General features: G+C 45.9%; 1 long non-coding RNA gene across 1 annotated transcript; it reads right to left on the reverse strand.

Annotated features, from left to right (window-relative positions):
- Nucleotides 1-342: 342 nt before the first annotated feature.
- Nucleotides 343-14,764, reverse strand: LOC140249232 (uncharacterized). The gene is made up of 4 exons (XR_011902970.1): nt 14,673-14,764; nt 6,446-6,562; nt 827-948; nt 343-597 (listed from the first exon to the last, which is right to left on the reverse strand). It is a non-coding gene; the product is annotated as an uncharacterized lncRNA (long non-coding RNA).
- Between the last annotated feature and the right edge of the window lie 5,726 nt (nt 14,765-20,490).

Raw genomic sequence — 20,490 nt, forward strand, 5'->3', positions numbered from 1 at the left:
AAATTGTCCGTAAAGCTGCGGGCAGGCGCGAGCTGCGGAGCAGGGCTGCAGGTGCTCCTGTGAGTCTTGTGACTTAGGAGGGAACCCTGTGACGTCATGGACCTGCTGATGTGTCACAGCTCTGTGGCGTCCCTGGAGAGCTGTTCCATGTGTCTCTGGGCTGCAAGTGCACATTGCTGGCTCACATCCAGTTTTTCATCTAGAGCTCCCAAGCCTTTCTCTGCTAGGCTGCCCTCAGTCCATCCACCTCACAGTCTGTATTTGTGCAGCAGCTTGCATTTGGCCCAAAAGGTCCTGTGTGACTTCCAGAAGAAAACTCACAGGAGATGACATGGAGGGGAAATGGTTTCCATTTTGGAAAACTTGGGCTTTAAGGACTTATAGCAGGTTTTGCATCAGCGTGTACTGAAGATTTCAGCAGAGGCAGGGACAGTTAAGAAGTCATCCTGGGGCAGGTGGGCTGCTGGCTGTGCGTGGTGCAAAAAGTCAGCCTGTGTGGTGCAGAGTGGGCACAGAGTGGGCACAGAGAAATCCTTCACCCAGGTTGTGCCATGCTGAAGCGCATCACTGCCACTGGTGGGGAGGATGGCGGGGACCCTGGGAAGCAAATGGCAGCAGGTCACTGCCGAGGGTGTGCAAAGAGCACACACCAAAATGCTGGTGTTTCATTTGCAAGAGTGAATTCAAACATCCAACTAACTTTGATTGATAGGTACCTAATTACATCCACATATGCCAGCAAACAGTTGCTAAAAGCCAAATGCTTCATACATACTTTGAGGGCAGAACTTCTCAGCAAAGCGCTGTTCCCAGCAGTGATGCTCACCAGCAGCTTCTGTCCCGTCATCTCCAATAAGCGCCGCAGCTGAGACACAAACCATCCTCCTGCAGACCGCCGCACAGACGCTAGTCCCAACCAGAGCAGCAGCATCCCTGCCTCCAAGGCATCTGCAACACAGAGAGCTGAATGATGAGTTGTTTTCCCGAGGCAAAGTATGAGTTTGGCTTTTTAATAAATCAAAAAAGCCAGCTTATTTTATATTGAATAATTGTCTCGTCTAAAAAAAATATATAAAATTGCTTTATGCTTTATTACTCACAAAAGGCATTGCCTTTTTTCAGTCCCAGGATGAATGTTTTATTTAAAAGCTGAATTCAAAGACTGTGAAGAGTCCCTCCTGAAGCAGTTTGCTTACATTTACTGCAGTGTTCTGCTCTACTGATCCCTCCAGCTCCACATGAAGGAGCTTTTCAGGAGGTCCCTCTCGTGTGGCAGGAGCCTCAATCATGTATTTCAGAGGATGTTTTGTTTGCTGAGTCCTATCTGAAGGCCACACAACCATCACCGAGAGAACTTCTCCTGTTGTTCTGTTGTCCTGGTAGGCTGCTCTGTGAGAGCGGGCCACCACAGCCCCCCTTGCAAATGAATCTCTTGGCACTTACAAGCAACAGCTGGCTGGCAAGGCCAGATATTTTAATGGTTATGTTTTTATCTTATGTTTTATGATGTGTTTATAAAGATCAATGTGATGGTGACAATAATCCTCACTGCCTTTTCCTAAGCTAAGAGCAGAAGTGTGTACCTGCCTTGACTGCAACAAGGGGTTCTCCTGACTGTCTGTACCTGTTACAGCCTCCAATGGCTCTGCAAGGAGCCTGCTGCCTCTTTCAAGCACTGAGCTCTGTTTGCAGATTACAGCAGCTGAGTATCACAATATTAGTTTCAGCATTGCCTCAGCCATACGTGATTTAGATTGTGGATGTCCCATCCCTTTGAAACTAGACGATCCATGTGGTCCTTTTCAACCCAGGCCATTCTATGATTCTATGATTATCAGTAGTGTCTCCATATAGGTTACTCCTGCAGATGTTATCTTTAGGAAAAGAACCTCAAAAGCAGCCAGCTCTGACTCTTTTGGCACACGTTGGCAGAAGGTAGGTTGCCTGTTACCCCCTCAAGACTCCCTTCCTTTGAGTCACGGCATTATATGGTCAAAGTGGTTCAGAGGAACTCTGTGGAGCTCACTGTGGCCAGACCTGCCTGCTGAGGAACAGGCACCACTGCGCACTTTGTGGGGAAGCTGGTTGGCCACAATGTCCATCATGGAGAGCTTCACCTCTTCCCACAAAGCAGAGCTAACTGTGGCCATGCCCTCCATTGCTGGGAGCTTCACTCATCCCACAGTGCAAAGCCCGAACAGGTGGAAGATGAAGGTCCCAGTTCCCATCTCTCTGCAGCCTACCTTCAGGCCAAGATGAAGGCAGCCTTGTGTCACCAGACAAGGACAACATGCATGCTCTCCACAGCACTGAGCTCTCCCAGTGAGATCAACTCCCAGCCAGCAGCAACTGTGTCCTGCAGTGACCCCATATGCAAGTAAACAGATGTTTTCAGGGTGGCCAGCCACCACCACAGCACCGCCGGGCCTTGCAGAGCATCCAGAGAGGCTCTGTGTCCATGGTAGTCAGTGGAGGACACAGACAAGAGGTCATCGTGAAGCAGGGATGAGACACCTGCTGTTTCCTTTGTATTGCACAGATATGGGAACAACAAGAGACATTTCCAGGTTAAGAAGATGCATGGGACAGACAAGAGTCTTGCAGATGGGATTGCTAAGGAGGCATCTCTTCAGCAAAGGTGCCACGAAAGATCTCCAGCCTTCACCTCTCACTGCCTTACACACTGCTCTCGCAGGGCTATACTGAAACCTGCTCACTTCAGTGATCTGCTTTATGTCAGGAACCACAGATGCAGCAGATCCTCCATTTCCAGCTACAGATGGAGGAAAGGGAAGGCCAGGATGGGAGGGCACCTCTCAGGGCAGCACTGTGACCATGCTGCATCGTGCTATGCCATGTCACATCACGTTGCACCACTGCACCTTCAGCCTGCAAGGCCACCTAGGGAGCAGATGAGCTGTGGAGGCAGCAGAGGAACCATCAAGAGATGATGCAGATGGGGAAGTGTGGCCGCGCCAGCTTGAAACAGCTTGTGCCTGCTGTTTTTAAGCAATCTCTGAGCATACACAACTCTGTAATGAACGGTTAAGCTCCTGACTCACAGGGAGCATTTAACTCATGGAACCAGCTCACTCCTGACGCAGGCTGACCTGCCATGTGCCAAACAAGTCTTTCTTGATGGGCTGCTTCCATGCGGCCAGAGCCATGTCCGTTCCTTCCTTTCCTTCCTGCTGGCAGCGGGTTGGGCTGTGAGAACCCATCCAGGAAATGCCAGGCAGCGTGAGTAATGCCGCAGTGCCTCTGGGATGTGTCAGCAGGAGATGGGTGCTGCACAAAGGGAAGCAGTGCCGCAGCTATTTCCTGTGACTGCGGGACAACCCGCCTGCTCCTCTGGGTAATTGTAGGCAGCCTGGCTTGCGTCATTCCGGCAGAGCTGGGGACTTCTCAGCACAGGGAAATGGCATCCAGTTCCTGTGGGCATGCCTAGCTGGCCCAACTTGAAAGGAGAGCACCAGACACGGCTGAGAAGGTGCGTGATGGATGGGAATTGCTTCTGGCTCTGGTTAAGTCCACCTTAGAGGTGTTCTGCCTGTCATTTCAAGAACCAGCTATGCTCCTTTTCCCAGATAGGAGTGAATGCGTCTGTCACCCCATCTGTTACCCCAGCAGCTCACGTGGCAGACCCAGCACAGGGTTTTCTCCCAGGATTCCTCTATGGTGTGCCATGTACTGCCATGGGTGAGACATGGGGGCTGCTGCCGGGGACACGCTGATATGTGAATGCTGTGTGTTACTGGGAAATGAAGGACTACCAGGTTAAATCTGCTGTGGTGTTACGAGGCATCAGCTTCATGAAATCAAGGTGATGCCCACTGAAGTCAAGGTGAATTTTGACTTCTGCTAAGGTCAGGCAATGAAACATATTTGGGACTGTCAAGTCTGATATCAAGTCCAACTTGCAAAGGCTATTTTGAGATCATTTGTTCTTACCACCAGAATAAACCAGAATAACACATCCTCCTGCTTCAAGTTTGCTGCACACCTAGGCAGCTGCGCAGCCACGTCTGGCCTGGCATGGGGAGGAAGTGGGGTGGGAGGAGGAAGGAGCACATCTCCCACAGCATCCGCTTCTGATCTGGCCCTTGTCAGTCTCATGGGTGGTCTTGGACTCACTCCCACTGTGATAATAAAAGCAATAGCATTCCAACTCGACTAAGCCAAACACCATTTAGGTTCTTTGTTTCTTTGTTTCAGAGCCTTTTATGGTCCCTGCCTTTCAGAATCTTCCCGACACCCATGAAGATGCTCTTAAAATGTAAAAGGAGAGTTGAGGGAAAGTCGAAGGTGCCTTTCAGAATGCTGTGCCCCGTTCGGCATGACTGCCTCTCCCTGTCCTCAGTGAGGAGCTGGAGACCCCTCAGAGCCCAGTTTGTCAGGACAGCTCATGGAGATTTTAAGGTATTCAAAATCACTTGAAAACTGCAGGAAAAAAACCAACCAACCAACCGCCTTCACTGCTCTTCCAAACATAATGCCTAAATTAACCCAATCTTTCAAAGCATCTCTTGACTTCCTTTGAGCAAGAACAGATCAAGTACAGCAAGTACTTATCAATTCAAATGGTGTTTGGTCAACATATTTTTAGATGTACCAGCTTCTGACAGCGTGTCTGACATACTGATTTGCAAATATCAACCAGAATCTCTTAAAACTCCGGCCACATTATTAAGTGTGCCTTAGAGCTCTTTCTTTAAGCCTGGTCTGTAATAACCCTCGCGTGGAAAGCGCAATGTAGTTTAACTGAGAGTGAAATCACAAACAGGGCACTGCAGCCACGCAACAAAAGCAGGTAACCATATGCTCAAATGGATAATAATGATCATTTTCCCCTCTCCTGATTTCCATATGCAATGGAAGTAATTAGCCGTGTAACTGTGCACCTCTGTGCCCAGCCAAGCGGTGCTGAAAGCCTTGGAGCAGACCCAGGCAGCCAGCTCTCAGGCTCAGTCCGCTTCTCTTTCTAGGGACGATGGCTTCCTGCACAGAATGACGTCCTGGGGATGTTTATTTCTGGATTCCCAATACATTGCTTATGGAAACAGGAGAATCCCTTGGTATCCTCTTGGTTTTACCAACATATTTAACACTCTTTAATCTTCATGGGAAAAAAGATTCTCGTTAGATCAAGAACTGTTTGTTTTCTTTTTTTCTGCCTTTCTTCAAGGAATTCTTTCTCCACTTGAAATTCATAATGGAGCAATTGAGTTCCCTCCATTCAAATTTAAATGATTTGTTGAATATTTTATAGTGATTTCTCACTCTGCTGCTCAGCCAATGTTAAAAGAGTCGGTGTTAGAAGGGCTTCCATTCCCTGACTTTTTCAGAGCTGTCCTAGGGTTCCTTCCCGTTAAACAACACTTCCTGTGATATCTTGGTCTCTCTTTCACTCTGTGCTCCCACATGGACTTAGCAGTGAGGATCTGAGAGCAGGGGCACCCTTCCATAACCCAATTCTTCCTCCTGACAAGGTCTAGACACCAGACAGAAGAAAATGAGTGTTACCTTTCCTACTTATAGCAAAGCAGTTAATTAATTGCTGTCTTGCTAATGGTATTTTCAGTCTACCTTTGCATATTTGAACACAATTAAAGGAGTGACAAGTCTCTCTCCAGGAGATTTCAGGTCACTGCAGAATCCAGCATCTGTGCTAAAGATGCATTATCTCATTTCCTCATGAGATCATGACTGGAACACCCTGCTGCATCGTGCCTTGGAGAGAAGCCAGCAGTGTGCCCATCTCGTCATGGCATTTGCACTCATTCACTAAGCCTGCCCTTAGAGCCTCTTCTAACCCCAAATGTCTCAACATCCCCACATTAGCTCCAGTTCTGCTGGTTCAGTGTGGTAGCCTCTGGGACAGCTCAGCTTGGTTGGACTAGATGATCTTAGAGTTCTTTTCCAACCTTAATGATTCTATGAGTCTATGTCGTGCAGTGTGGGCCATTTGGAACATACACTCACAGCAACAGCTTCCTGCTGGCACATCACGGGGACCTAGGGACAGTGCTACAGAAAGGCTCCCCGCTCTCCCTCCAGTCAGTCTGCCCTTCCCAGAGGCAGCATCTGAAAGGCAGGGTACTGCTTAAAGGCAACAGCCTGCTGCTTACATCGAAATGCCATCCCTCTGCCTCAAACAGAATCGTACCCAGGCTGCCAACATTTCTGTAGTGCAAACAGAAGGACAGCAGTAGTTTTCAGACCCTAAAGCTGCTCTGAAAATCCCCTTGTTTCCAGTTTTGTTTTCAGCCAACATTTCAGTATTCCAGCTGCTCCCATTTCGTTCAAATAGCTCGGAAAACAGCAAGCCTGGAACCCAAAAGCAATTTAAAGTGCAGAACAACTGAAGACAAGCATTGTTTGTCCTTCCCAGCTCTCAGGTAAGCAGAAGAGATGTGTGGGTGCTACGCAGCAGTGTACAGCTCACCCTGGAAGGCAGGAGCTCAGGACTGGTAACAGGTGCCAAGAGCCAGTGGCCTCCAATGGATTTAGTACGAAGTACATTTGCTGGATCTCATTCTTCCTATGTAGGCATCTTTTCTACCTGCATGTAAATAAAGAAGACATTATTCTCTATAAAAACGCATTCTATGTTGCTAGTTAATAGTCCGATATCCACTCTGATATCTGCTTCTACTCAGGACACTCCTCAAGCAATGAAATAGATTGCTGCTGCTGTAGAAATTAATGAGCTAATGTCATATAAGTAAGAACTCTTATTTCTACAATGCTCACGCTTACTTCAGTAGAAAAGAATACACACTTGCATAGCCACCTTTTGTTTTTCTCTCTGCATGATGTAGGTAAGGCCTGGCCACATGTTAGAGAAATGCCAAGGTTACTTGAATGCTGGGGAAGTCCTTTGCATTTCAATCAGGGTTTTCTGGAAGAGGACCAGGAGCATCTGATGGGATGTGCATGGGTATTCCCTTTGCAGCAGGCTGGCTGGGCTGGCTGCCCTCAATCACTGCAGGCAGAGATGTGCCTGCCAGCAGCATTACTGTGCTCCTCCAGGCTCGCACAAGGAGGCCTGAGGTTGTGGCAGTCTCAGAACTCGTATTTTCTTGGGCAATTCGATTATTTCAAACCTCCTTTCACTCCAACTGAAATTTAGTATAAATACTAAAACAAGATTATTGAACCCTTTGCTTAGATGCCAGTGTTTTGATATTTTACGTGACTCAAATGAAGTTAAAAAACATTGAAGGTGCTTAATAATTCTGTTAAATCTCAGCATAAGCTGTGATTATGTGAAACATTTCCAATCTCATCTGTTCCATTAAGGACTGAAACCAAACAACCAGTTCTAATAAGAACTGAGTTATGAAATAACTTTAAGTCATTCATCAACACTGAGCACTCTGGACTACCAAAGATGTCTTTTGCTGGTGGTAACATCTCAGCACCTATTTTATGTCATTCCTGTGACAGTTTCTCTCACTATGAATGGAAGAGGCATGGGCTCTAGCAACATAAATAAATAGACACCCTAATTTTGCCTTCATTCTCAAGTTTTCTTCCCTGATCCAAGACAGGTGAGCAGCTCCTGCTTGCCCACAGGAAGTAAGGACTGTTGCAGCAAGGTGCAGTGATGGCAGTGACAAAGGGTGAGTGGTGCAGCAGTACAAGTCCTATCTCACGACAAGGACATCCTTGCTAGTGGTGAACTGGAAGCTGTATCAGCCTTACCTTCCCCACCGAGTCTGTCCCAGGGCCACAGAGATTTTACCAATGGTATCCTGAAAGTAGCTGTAAATAACCTTGTGGTTAAGCTGAGGAGCTCTTATCAGCTTGTTTCTGCAGCGCTAGCAGCAGCAGTGAGCTAAAGGAACAGCTGGTTGATGGCTGTGGAAATACCACTGGGCACAGGCTGGGCTCTGAGAGATTCAGCACCATGAAAGAAGAGGTTCCTCAATTTATGGATTTTGATTTCATCATATATATATATTCTTCTGTTGCTGGCTTCTAATTTTGGGAACACCTGCATAAACAAAAACTGAGTCATCCCCCAAAGAAGCCAGATTGAAAGGTACAAGGGAAGGTTCTACATGGTGTGGAACATAGAGAAACAGGCTGGAGCTTCAGCAGTGGTACTACAGGCAAACACATCACTGAACTGCAGTTAGATGCAGAGGAGATGCACAAGACGTCTCCATGAAGTGTTGTTAGAATCTAAGACTTGTATGAGTTGATTTTCTTCCTCTGTGGGTAGTTATCAAATTAACTGGCTTAAGAATAGAAATTAGAAAAATTCTTTGAGAGACAAAAAAAAGAGCTTAGCATCCTCTCCCAAGAAACCTGTGAAGTCTCTCCTATAACACGAGAACTATAATTTAATTGTATGATACATCAGGCTGGAAAAAAGGCACAAATCAGGTTGACAAGCACTTCCAGGCAGCTGTGAGTATAAAAATCCCAGCTCACAGCATGAGCCCTCTGCAGTCACATCCAGAGGGCTTTATTTGTGAGACAGATCAAAGACCAGATAAAACCACTGCTCTGATCAACTTCACTCTCAAAGAATTCTGAATCCCTCCATCTGACACCGAGTACAGTTTTAATTATTCCCTTCTGCCTTTGGCAGCAGCGCTGCTGGGACACAGAATCACAGAATCATACAGGAAGGTTGGAAAAGACCACTAAGATCACTTAGTCCAAACTGTGACCCATCCCCACTACACACACTTACTCATGTCCCTCGGTGCCACATCTATAAGTTTTTTGAACACCTCCAGGGACAGTATCCACCACATCCCCAGGCAGCCAATGTCAATATCTCAATATTCTTTCTGAGAATGTTTCCTGATATCCAAGCTGAATCTCCCCTGGTGCAACTAAAAGCCATTACCTCTCATCCTACTGCTGGTTACCTGGGAGAAGAGGGCAATCCCCACCTCTCCATGACCTCCTTTTAGGCAGTTGTAGAGATCAACAAGGTCTCCCCTGAGCCTCCAACTCCAGACTGAACAATCCCAGTTCCCTCAGTTGCTCCCCATAAGACTTGTGCTCCAGATCAGCTTTGTTGCCCTTCTCTGGACACGATTCAGGGCCTTGATGTCAATCTTGCAGTGAGGGGCCCAGAACTGAACACAGTACTCAAGGTGCAGCCTCACCAGGGCTGAGTACAGGGGAATAATCACCCCCCTGCTCCTGCTGGCTGCATTACTGATACAAGCCAGGTTGCCATTGGCCTTGGACACCTGGGAACACTACTGGCTCATGAGGTAGGGCCAGAGTGCAACCTCTCATGATAGGGAGGAGTTTAAAATAAAGCTCGCACCCATATGAACCACAGTGATCACAGCGAATTGAGGCAGCACTGATCTCCCATATAACCCACTGGTATCAGTACCGCGGTATATTCTGAGGGAAGAGGTAATACTGCCTATGCACATGAATGCTGTGGCAATGAACGGGGTTTGGGGTTGCTCTGGCATCCTGCCTCTGATGGCTGCTGTCTGTGCTGGATGCTCAGGGGAAGGGTCTCTCCAAGGAGGACTGTGCTGCTGGCTTGCATCCTGATGTGAGCTGGATGGGCACCGCTGGGCTATGTGAGCAGCTCTTGCTGCTGTGCCAGTCACTTCTTCCTTCTGCAACATCTGCATTTTAACCTGCCTTTCCTGTTCTCCTGGCTTCTCAGCACCAGGTGAATGAGGGGAGCTGGCAGGTGCGTGGTGGCACGTTCCCAGGTGGCTGCAGAGGTGATTCACACCAGGAGCACAACTTTGCTGCAGGGCAGCTGTGCCTCTCAAAGGGGCACCACAGCCAGCTGGGCAGGGGCAGATGGCTCCCACCTGCAGCCAGCAATCACCTTGACCAGGCCCACAAAGTCCCCATCAAACCTCTGCAGAACACACATCCATTCCCATCTGCATTTCCTTTGAGGCAATGAAGAAAGAGTGGTGATCCCAGGGCATGATTAGATTAATCCCTGTGCAGCTAAGCCGGTCAGGTCCCTATTTCTCCCAGCTGGATGCAAGGAAGGTGCTGAGAGGCAGCTCAGGGGTGGGCACTCACACTGCAAAACAGGTGAAATGAATGCTGCTTTCTGTGTCACAAAGTGTGGGAGCTGAGAGTTTCTGGATGTAGTATTCCTCTAGCTGACACCATTGGAGAAGCTCCGTGTGCAAGTATGTAATCTTTTTTGACATGCAGAAAACCTGCCCTGAACTGGGAAAGCTCCAGATATTTCTGCAGATCTTGCGAAATGTTGATGTTCCAGAAGATACACTGTAAGAAAAATACATATACTTTTTGAACTAACAGCCAGGTTTCCGCCACTACAGAACTCTTGGAGCCCTTCCTACCCAGCAACACAGTCACATAGCAAACGAGCATCGCTAGAGCATTGAGCGCAAAGCTAGTCTAAACCTGTCAGTAATATCCAAGGCTGATTCTAAGTGTTAATTATATGTTGTGTAAAAAAGGATTTCCTAACAGCTTTTTTTTTTTTTTTTTTTTAAGTTAAACTGAAGCTTTGGATCTTTTATTTTTATGTGTCGAGGGACTACACAGAGCAGAATGCAGAATCCTTTAACAGCTGCACTTCACATCCTGCATATCAGCACATCTCCTCCAGGGTGCCTCCCTTGCTCTGAAGTGAATCTCTGTGTTTTGAAGGGAATCTTTCTTCAAAGCAGCATCCTCAGGCCTAGCATACATTCCTGATTTCTCTTAATGTATTGCACTCTTTGAAGGAGCGCAGATCCCAAGGCTCAGCTTTTGTATGCTAAGGGCTTTTAACTCTACCAGGTCATCTCAATAAATGGAGGGCTGGAGAATGTGTTGGGCAGGATGTGGTGATATAGAAAGGATGTTATGCTGGCAGGAGGGGATTTGCCAGGGCTACGGCATCACAGGAGTCCCACACATGGGAAGTTCACTGCGACTTCAGCCATGGCCATCCTGCTTTGCTTATGGTGCTCTCAGCATTTATGATTCTCTCACCAAGCCTCACGTCTCATATCTTTGGAAGTCTGTTGAGGAAGTGCACAGATGAGCAATCCTAGCAATACCTGAGGTACAGACGTGTCTTATCCCAGTCACGAGTCGTACGGACAGATTACTTAACCATGAATGAAAAACATGTTCTTGATGATTTCCCCATCTTTCAGATATCAATTGCCTTGAAAAAACAGGCTTGAATGACCATGATGCAAAGATGTAGCCACAGGAAAGTAATCCAGAGTTAAGACAATTAAGATATCATAATTATGGCTACTTTGTAGAAATTTGGGCAACAACAGCCATTTGACTCAGTGGACCTGCAGCCTTAACATTTTCAGTTCATTCACCTTGGCTTTCTGGAGCATCCTTGTGCAGGAAAAAGCCATGCCAGAGGTAGCAACAAGCTCACATGAAACATTTGCTGGCAAAAAACATCCTGAGGCCAAGTACCACAAAGATGGGGCTCCGTGGGCTTGTCTCCAAAGGGCTGTCCTGACTGAAAGCTACCTCATTTGAATCTCAGTACTGGCAAGGTTACAACAGAATTTACCAGGAAACAAGGATCTTTCCTAAGAACCTAATCAAGATGACTGCAGACAGTAAAGCTTCCTGAGCACAGGGGTCTGGGCTTCCACAGCAATTTGGGCAGGACCTTCATGTTTGGTCATCAGTGATGGCTCCTGGAATGGTTTACAGCCCCTTGAAGCTGCACGGATTTAACATGGACTGTGAGGCATTTCCTGAGGTTTTCATTAAGTAAATGAATGCAGACAGCAGTTTTGCACACTATTTTTTGGGAAAGACGCAGGCTGGCAGGTGGTTACAATTCTCCTACAGGTGCCTGCACTGCAGACTTCATAAATGCATTGTAGAGGTTTCCTAGCAACTTCCTTTCATGGTCTTTGTGCTCAAATTTGTTTTGAGATGTGGGCTTTCATAAAACAGCACTTCTGCCTATTTAAACAAGTTCAGTTCTTTTCAGCTGGCAGGGCGAGCACAGTAGCAGCAGTACTGTCTGATTTATATCCTTTTCAGCTGCTCCCTCTGAAACTAACAAACCCCCAAACTATTTTTTAGAGGTGGTGGGTTTCTTGCTTTTTTTTTGCACTAACCAGTTCTATTGCTCAAATTGTGGAGCAATTGAAAAACTCCAGTTTTGTTTGTTTTTTAAAGAAGAAGACATAGGATCAATATTTCCTCTCATCTTTGCATTTATTCCTTTTGCCTGTCTGAAATAACAGATGTTGATTCTGTGTTTTGGGCAACTCTTTCCAAATATGTGAGAACCGAAGCAGCTAACCCTTGCTAACCTTTCTGTGCACACAAGTGTATTCAGTTTAAAACTGTCAGTAAGTTTTACTTAAGTAAGTCTGTCAATGCACTGATAGCGTCCAGGTTTGAAGATATTGGAGTGTTTATCCAGGACGTTGTGCCAGCTCTAACAGCTTGCTCCAACACCTTTAGCTAAAAAGGAAGTGAGAGAGCAGTTTGGCGAGCACACCAAGGCTGAGTTTGGACGTGAGGGCACGCAAATTGAGAGGAACCCAAACTGCCCCAGTCTCCTCGAGGAGCTCTGAGACATTGTTTGTTACTGAAGTCATTCAATGAAAAAACGCATTCTTCTTCAAAGATAACAAAAGGGGAAAATATCCCTGCATCATTTAGCAGCTGGAAGATGAATGACAAGTGCTGTTGTGTATTCATTGGCCCTGTGCTCTTCTGGGAGATCTTCCTCAGCTGTGAACAACTGCTGTGCCACAGGAAAAAGCGAGATCAGGTACTCCTGCATGCAACTCTCCATGGGAACTGCAGCTGCCTGACACTGAACACACATGTGCTGGTGGGGCTCGCTGTCCCACCTGAGCGTGGCTGGGCTTGGAGCTCTTCTTTCAAAGCCACCCTGTGTGAAAACAGGCTGGGCTGCTGCTATGACTGGCTTACATCTGCATCAGGCATCCTCACCAGAGATTAGCTGTGCATACACCCTCGTGTGCATTGGGAATTTGCCAAATCCCTGCATTTGTCATGCTTCAGTGCTCTAAACCATTGTATTTCTTGCTTAAGACCAATGTTTGTACCAGTGCAGCTATGTCAGCTGTTGCTATCAGTTGCAGAGACTGGGGCAAGATTCCAAAGCAGATCAGGACCTGGATTTCTATCAAAACCCATCTGTTACTGGCTGAGAGTCACTCTCACTTCCTCTATATCTGGGAGTGATGATCAGCTACTGAACTCATGAACCACCATAACATGCAGCTCTCCTTTCCAGAAAGTCATGGTTGCTCTTTTATCTTGTGTTGCTAATCCAGAAAGCTGGGATGACTTCTTGATACTACCAGTTGTTTTCAGAGTTGCTGGCACATGAAAAGGCAATTTAATATTTTTCCCGTGACAGCCACTTCAAATACTCTGCAAGCAACTCATATTAAACAATGGCCAACAGTCATGACTCTTCTCCAGGCTGATTTTGGATACAGCTTGTGCTTGGCAGGAACGCAAGGTGAGCATTGCAGAACTTTACCTTCTATGTCAACGTAAAAGACTAGACATACAAAGGAACTTTTTTTCTCAGAGAGTGGTCGGGCACTGGAATGGCTGCCCAGGGAGGTGGTGGAGTCGCCATCACTGGCAGTGTTCAAGAAGCATCTGGATAGGGAGCTAGGAGATATGGTTTAGGGGTTTTCTGTAGGTACGGTAAAGGGAGGACGGTTGGACTAGATGATCTTATAGGTCCCTTCCAACCTTGTGATTCTATGAAAACCAATAGTTAATTATTGTGTGCACAACGGTTAGCCTCATGTCACAAGTCTGGTTGCAGGACAATTGTAATTAGAGCTGTGAGGTCTGACAAGTGCTCACGCAGTACTATTGTTCAGGAGGTTGGCAGTGAGCTGTAGCATAAAGAGTTAACTCCCTGCTGCATGCCTCCAGAAATCTGCATAATGCCTTGCATTTGGCAGCTCATTTGCATAATTTAAAATGACTCTTTTGTCTCGGAAATAAAATCTAAAACACGGCTTCAGAAATAAGTGGTAGATATTAACGTTTCACATAATAAGAAGGTTCAGCTCAGTGTGTTTGTCTGAAGTTCAACCGGGCTTGCAAAACCAATTTTTACAGGGAGCTGTTGTTTCTTTACTAGTGCAGAGCCTTGAGCGTTCTTCCCCGGTGCCATCTTGGCTGCCCGCAGCCAGCTCTTGTGCTCACACTGAGGTGTTCCACAGTGCCCTGAAGACCCCAGGGAAGGACACAGCTCCCCAGGAATGCAGTTGATCTGCACACTGGCTCTGCTGACAGCAGAGGCAGAGTGTGTGCTGGCTCTAAGGGAGATCAGACACCTAAATACAGTCTCTCGTCTGCATGTGACTCCCACCCCTAGCTTGGGGGGCAGTTACAAAGTGCTTGCTGCTGGCTGAGCTGTGTGCCTTGAAGCTCCTTGCTCCCTTGTTTTAGGAGACAGTAAAACATGGAATCTTCTCCTTGCAGTGACACTCTTCTGTGTAGGAGAGGGGACTATTAACCTTACCTGGCATTTCAGCATGTTAACTGAAAGCCTAGGAAATCCAAATGGTCCAATATTTAACTTTCAACCTGTCTGGAATGGCACAACTGATCCCACCTCAGTGTCTACTGTACCCAAACAAATGCAGTTTCAGTCCTAGAAGCCAGGCAACACCAGAAAAACATTCTCAGTTTATCTTTCTCACCTCTTTTGTGCCCCTCCTCTTCCTCGTGCTTTGCCTGGAGGAGCTACTGGGGACAGGAAAGCCTCAGTCCCCCTCCCTGCGGGCACACCAGGCAGCTCTTGGGAGAGCTGGAGGCAGATCCATCTTGGTTTGGGCAGCACGTGCAGGCTGTACGGGGAAAAAGACAAGAGAACATAAGTAATCCTGAGTGAATAGATCTGTCAAACGCTAACAAGCTTCTGCACAGCACGTTTAGCTCAGCTCTCCTTTTGTCTGGTGTTCATAACCCAAATTCAGGTGAACTCTGACCTTTCATGCGATGCCCTCCTTTCTGAATGCCCTCCTTCAGACTTCAGTGGCGTTGCAATTTTTGATAAAACGTTTCAGAGATGATCTAGGGACATCTTTGTCTATCATCACCTTTTGCAGTAGCTAACGCTTTTAACTGAAACCTCAGCCAAAATCTAGACAAAAGCAGTACACAGTGTGAAGAATTTCAGCCCAAATTAAAGCCTGGTACAACTATAAACACCCCAGTTCATCTCAGTTTACAGCATGAGGCAACACTGATTGCAGGTGAAACCACCCGTATATTCAGGAAGTAGCAGATAGTTCTGTATTTGCAAATCTTCCTGTCTTTTCCTGTTAACTACACACCCATCTACACCCAACACGTGCTCAGGTGTGAACCACAGACAGGTGTTGTAATTGCTGCTACCCACAATAAAACGTTCATCCACCACTTAACAGTGTCCCTCCCCACTGCAAAGGGAAAAAAAAAACCAACAAAAACAAAACAAAAAACTTCTCAGAGTATTTATTCAGGTTTGTTTTACTCCATTTCAGTAGCTGCAAAAGCAGTTCTCAGCATAGGTCTCTCTGTACCACCTCTCTTTCTGCTTGGGGCCCCCACTGCTTTCTTTTTCTTTTTTTCTTTCCCTTCAGCATCATTGCTACAGAAATCCTAAAGCTTCATTTCATGGGACTTCCATCAGTTAGAGCTGTCTCTCTTCACGGGAATCAACATATATTTTTCTGATGTTTAATCACTTGCACAACTGGTTGAGATGACCTGGTGCAATTATGCTCTCAGCTTGGGAATACGCTACTGGGATAGAGGAACATTCAAAAGCCAGCCTTCCTGTTCTGTGTAAATGTGCTTGGTGATTTAAGGGGAAAGAAAACACTCACAAGATTGCTAGCAGAATAGCGAGATATTTTCTGAAAGCAAAGCCCATCATTTAAAGAGAATGGAGGGGTCCGAGAGATGAGCTTTTCACTGCTGGAGTGCTGTGTTCAAAACCATACCTGTATGCCCTCAGCCAAAGCCTCTGGCTGACAAATATGGAAGTGTTATTTCAGAAGGGCATGCAAATTTGCAGCCTCTGTATACTCTCACTCTACAGAGGCTAAATTTCTCCCAAACAGCCACTGTTTATCACTTCTCAAACGACACAGTCTCTAGTTTGCTTAAAATGCCAGCTGTAAACGGGGCTGCTTGGGAGCTGTTCTACAAGCAGCTCAGCTTCCTCTCTGTGTGCCTGTGTTATCACTCACATCAGGAGTCTCCATTTGAAGCTGGCCTTCAGCTCAGTCCTGCTGCCATTTCGATCGGTCTGAGCACTCAGCCTGGCCTCCTTCGGGGTGAGACTGAACAGAAACCCATGCTTCAGAAAGGCAACTAAAGCTCTGGAGAAACTAGCAGGTCTTTGGTGCAGGTGGCACAGCCGGACTGCTCAGCATGAGCACCCCAACACACATGTAGGGTGGGTGTTTGGTCACTACTGTTGGCTCCTATTGGAACTCTGGAATTTCAATTATTTTTAAAGTAGAATTGAAAACAAATGTGAGAATCACCTCATTTTTCTTTCTGTATTATAATTAGCTGTCAGTGGCTAATTGTTTGATGACAGAGGACCAGAAGCCAGAAAATAGATTAGCACACATAAAGTTAAATCCTGGTTCCACTGGAGCCCATGGAATAATTCACTTGACTTTGCACTGCAAGGTCTCTGCTGCCAGTAACAAACTGACACTGCAATAATTTCTGAAGATAGTACATGAACCATATTGACTCTTTTTCAAGGGTGACATTTCTGAAGGTAAATATGGCTAAGGCAAGCATAATGAACCCAACCGAATGGAAGCTTAGAGGGATTCAGTTTGATGCAAACTAGCTAAATTCCACTTTTCCATTGCCTGCATAGAAGCATCTGCCCAGGTGACATACAGCTGCAGAAATATACCCACCACACACACCGTGTCTGCGTGCTCTCTATGCATTGCCTCCCAAGCACAGACTCAAAATGCTGCTGTCTGTAGCCACTGTTCTGGGGGAGTTCAGCTCCTGCAAAATGCCCAGGAAGCCTGGTGAGCTCCTCTTCTTATGCTCAGTCATGCTGGTTGGTGGATGGGTCAGCTCATCATATATGAAAGCCATCACTTGAACTTTGCGGCTGGGCCTGGACAAGAAGACATCCTGGATACCTGCTCAGAAGGAAAAGGTACTTAGATGTGTCCTTGTGGGAGCTGGCAGAGGGAGATACAAGTTAGGGACCATTAACAAGGGTGAGGAGCAATGCCAAGTGAAGGCTCAGGGGCAGCGAAGAAAACTGCAGTCTGCCAGATACTGGTGGATCTACAAATCGTACTGAGTGCTGGTAGAGACCTCACCTCAATTCTGGACACACTCCCTAACTGGGAGAAAGTAACTCTCAGCACACAATAGAAAGAAACAATGGGTGCAGGATTCTGATTTCTAATCCAGGAGTCCTTCGCTGCAGAGCTGGGGGAGGAAATGCCAAGCAGATGAGACAAGAAAGGGGAAAGGAGATTGGGTATCTGCATTATCACTTGATTTCAAATGGATGCATTATAGTCTGTGTGCGGTAGCAAGCACTACATGAGCAGACTGTGCTGATGTGTCTGGCTCATCACATTAATTTCTGAACATCTGAGCCTCTTTCAGCCAAATTTTGGCATAAGGCTGGTCTCAGAGGTCTCTGCTAGCTTCACTGACCCAACGCAGGGAAAGACTGCAGCAGATTTCAATGTTTTTTGGTTCCCGGAGAATCCAGAGAGCAGAGAGCCATGGCGTGGACTCTACCAGACCCACTGTAAGAAAGAAATTGTGGGAAACAAGTTTTCATCAACTCTGAGCCAAACTAAGCCACCTTATTTTTTGTGGCCTCAAACAACAATTCTTCTTCAAGGCCAGCATCATTTTGATGAGAGAACAAAGAAATGATTTTTTTCTTACAGCAACCTTGTCACTACACAGCCAGGTACAGGTTAGAAAATTAGAGATTACAAACAATACCTGGCATCTATTGCCATCAAGATGAAGTTTCAGCTATCATAAACCAGCGATATATTAAAATATATACATATATATATCAGGCTATTAAAATCTGAGATGAGAGCAGGACAAAATGCAGCCCAAGACAGCAGAACACAAATGACAAACAGTGCAGACCTCCGCACCTGGAATTCTTTGATTCCTAGTATTAACTCACAAACCATGCACAGCTAGTTTAAGTGTTGCAAAACACACCAATGTGATTTAAAAGCTTCATATTCCCACCCCAAACAAAATACTCTTACTCTGTACCTGGACAGAAATAGCGAGGGACTTTCTTTGCTTGGGTTTGTAGCACAAGATGCTGGGAACAAGATTTCTTTCTTTGCAGTGCACTTTGCTGATCACTCTAGAAACTTCTATTCAGCCCTGGGAATAATCTGGAAGCTGAAGTTATACACAGAGCATTCTTGTTGACATTTCCAAGAATGCTGGCCTCATTTCTTCCATAGCAAAATATAATGTTAAGCTGCCAGCCTGATGTCATCTTCGTTGACATCTGAAGTTAACAGCCTGGAAAATGCACAGTAGGGTCCTCCATGGATGCCTGAGGCTTTTGCTTTTGTTCAGGGCCTCTTCCCCTACATCACCAGCATGCCACTTCAGCCATGGGTACCACTGCCGATGGCACACCTGCCACCATCTGCTTCCACTGTTTACAGAACAAAGTCCCTTGCAGTCCTTCCACCCCAATCCTCCCACTTCTATTGAGTCCACTCCCTTCAGGACTAACAAACTTGCAACAGAAACCTGTAGGAAACACCAGACCTGCAGCTGTGGAATGAGGTGAGCAAGCTGTAGGGAATAAGCCTGTCCTGTTGCATGTTTTTCAGGGGACATTTCTGGTGGAAAGTTCCCAAACCATCCACTTGAGCTGGATGTGCCTTCAGCAGAGAGCTTCACAAGATGGCCTCCAGAAGTCCTTCCACACCACACGCTTCTCTGATTCCAAGAACTTCAGATGCTGACGATTATCACAATTCACTTTCAGACATGACCACAATAAGTCCACACGAGTTATTTTATGACATTTCCAAGCTGAGAAAAATTCAAATTAGACATAAATACCAGCAAGAAACTTGTTCTGCTGGTTGGGTGTTGGTGCATTTATAGCTGCACCTTCACAAGGAAGCTTCTTCGGTATCAGTAGGCCTGAAAATGGCAGCATTTGTGTGCAGAAGAGTTGTGCAACAAAGGGAACTGAATTTCTTAGGCCAAGACATAAGTCTCATCTTAACTATACGCTTTGTAAAGCAAGAAAACGTGGCTGTGTTCTTAATCTTTTTCATAACTTAGTAAATACAAACATGATTTTGTAAATACAAACATTGATGTTGTCATCCAACAGACTTGGGCAATCCAAAGGTCTTAGGAAAAGTCATTTATTTTCAAGTCCTTAATAAACATGACTGAGCGAGCAGTTCTATGATCAGAAACCCACTCTATGTGGATTCATTTCAGAAGATTCAAAGGTCCAACAAACACCATCACTGATGTATTTCTTATGTAAGAATCACATCAGTGGATAATGGGAAGTACTCCAGAGGTCAGCTGGCAAAATATATTTCATCCTTGTCATGGGGTGCTTCCAACAGTATGCTGAACCTTCCATTGTGTTACACATCCACATCAGAATAACAAATGTCAGCTAAACATTAGGATTGATGTCCCCTCATCTACACTTAAGATTATCTGCCATTTGAGACAAGGTATAAACTCTTGGAGCGAACAATAAAAGCTGAGATTTGCATTACTGAAGTTTATTCTGGCTCTGAGCACGAGTTCCAGTGAAGTCAATTTTTTCTTCCCTATGCTGACTGTTTGTGTTGGCAAAGCCACAGGCAATGGCTAAGGCTGAGGCTGTTGTAATGTAAAGAAAGCCATAGAAAATGACTGCTTAGAAATGCCAGCAGCAGACCGCTGAGCCCCAACAGACATATGCTTCGTTTGGGTCTTTCCAGCTCTTTTCCTGTCCTTTATCTAATAGGTTTCCATACCCCATTAACTTTTAAAACTTGCTTGTGAAGGGCGGAAGGAATAGAGTAATTGAAAGTAATTGAAATCTCACCCTTATATCCAACCCTTAAGAGAATCTCATTGAACAAGTCGTGTTATTTGGAAATGTCGGTGCTTTGGAAACTAGGTTTTAATCCTGGGAGCAAACATAAATTAACTGTATCTTCTCAAGTTCTATTAAATATAGTAGAAACATCCCCAAGGATGCAGCAAGACCTACCACAGGACTTCACTGAGCCCAACAGATAAACAACTGCTAAAAGCAAATACGTAATTACTGGATGTTGAAAATAAAAACTGAGCTGCCAAGTTTTTCAGGTGACCATCAGAACATGCTGGAGATTGTGATAAAATGGCCGAGGTTGAGAAAATTTAGAAGAAATCTCCCATTGCAGTAAACAAGGGGAATTCTTCAGGGAATTAATAGCATTATCAATAATGATAATAACGGTAAGCAGAACAAAA

The sequence above is a fragment of the Excalfactoria chinensis genome, chromosome 2, assembly GCF_039878825.1.
Source record: "Excalfactoria chinensis isolate bCotChi1 chromosome 2, bCotChi1.hap2, whole genome shotgun sequence".
Lineage (NCBI taxonomy): Eukaryota > Metazoa > Chordata > Aves > Galliformes > Phasianidae > Excalfactoria > Excalfactoria chinensis.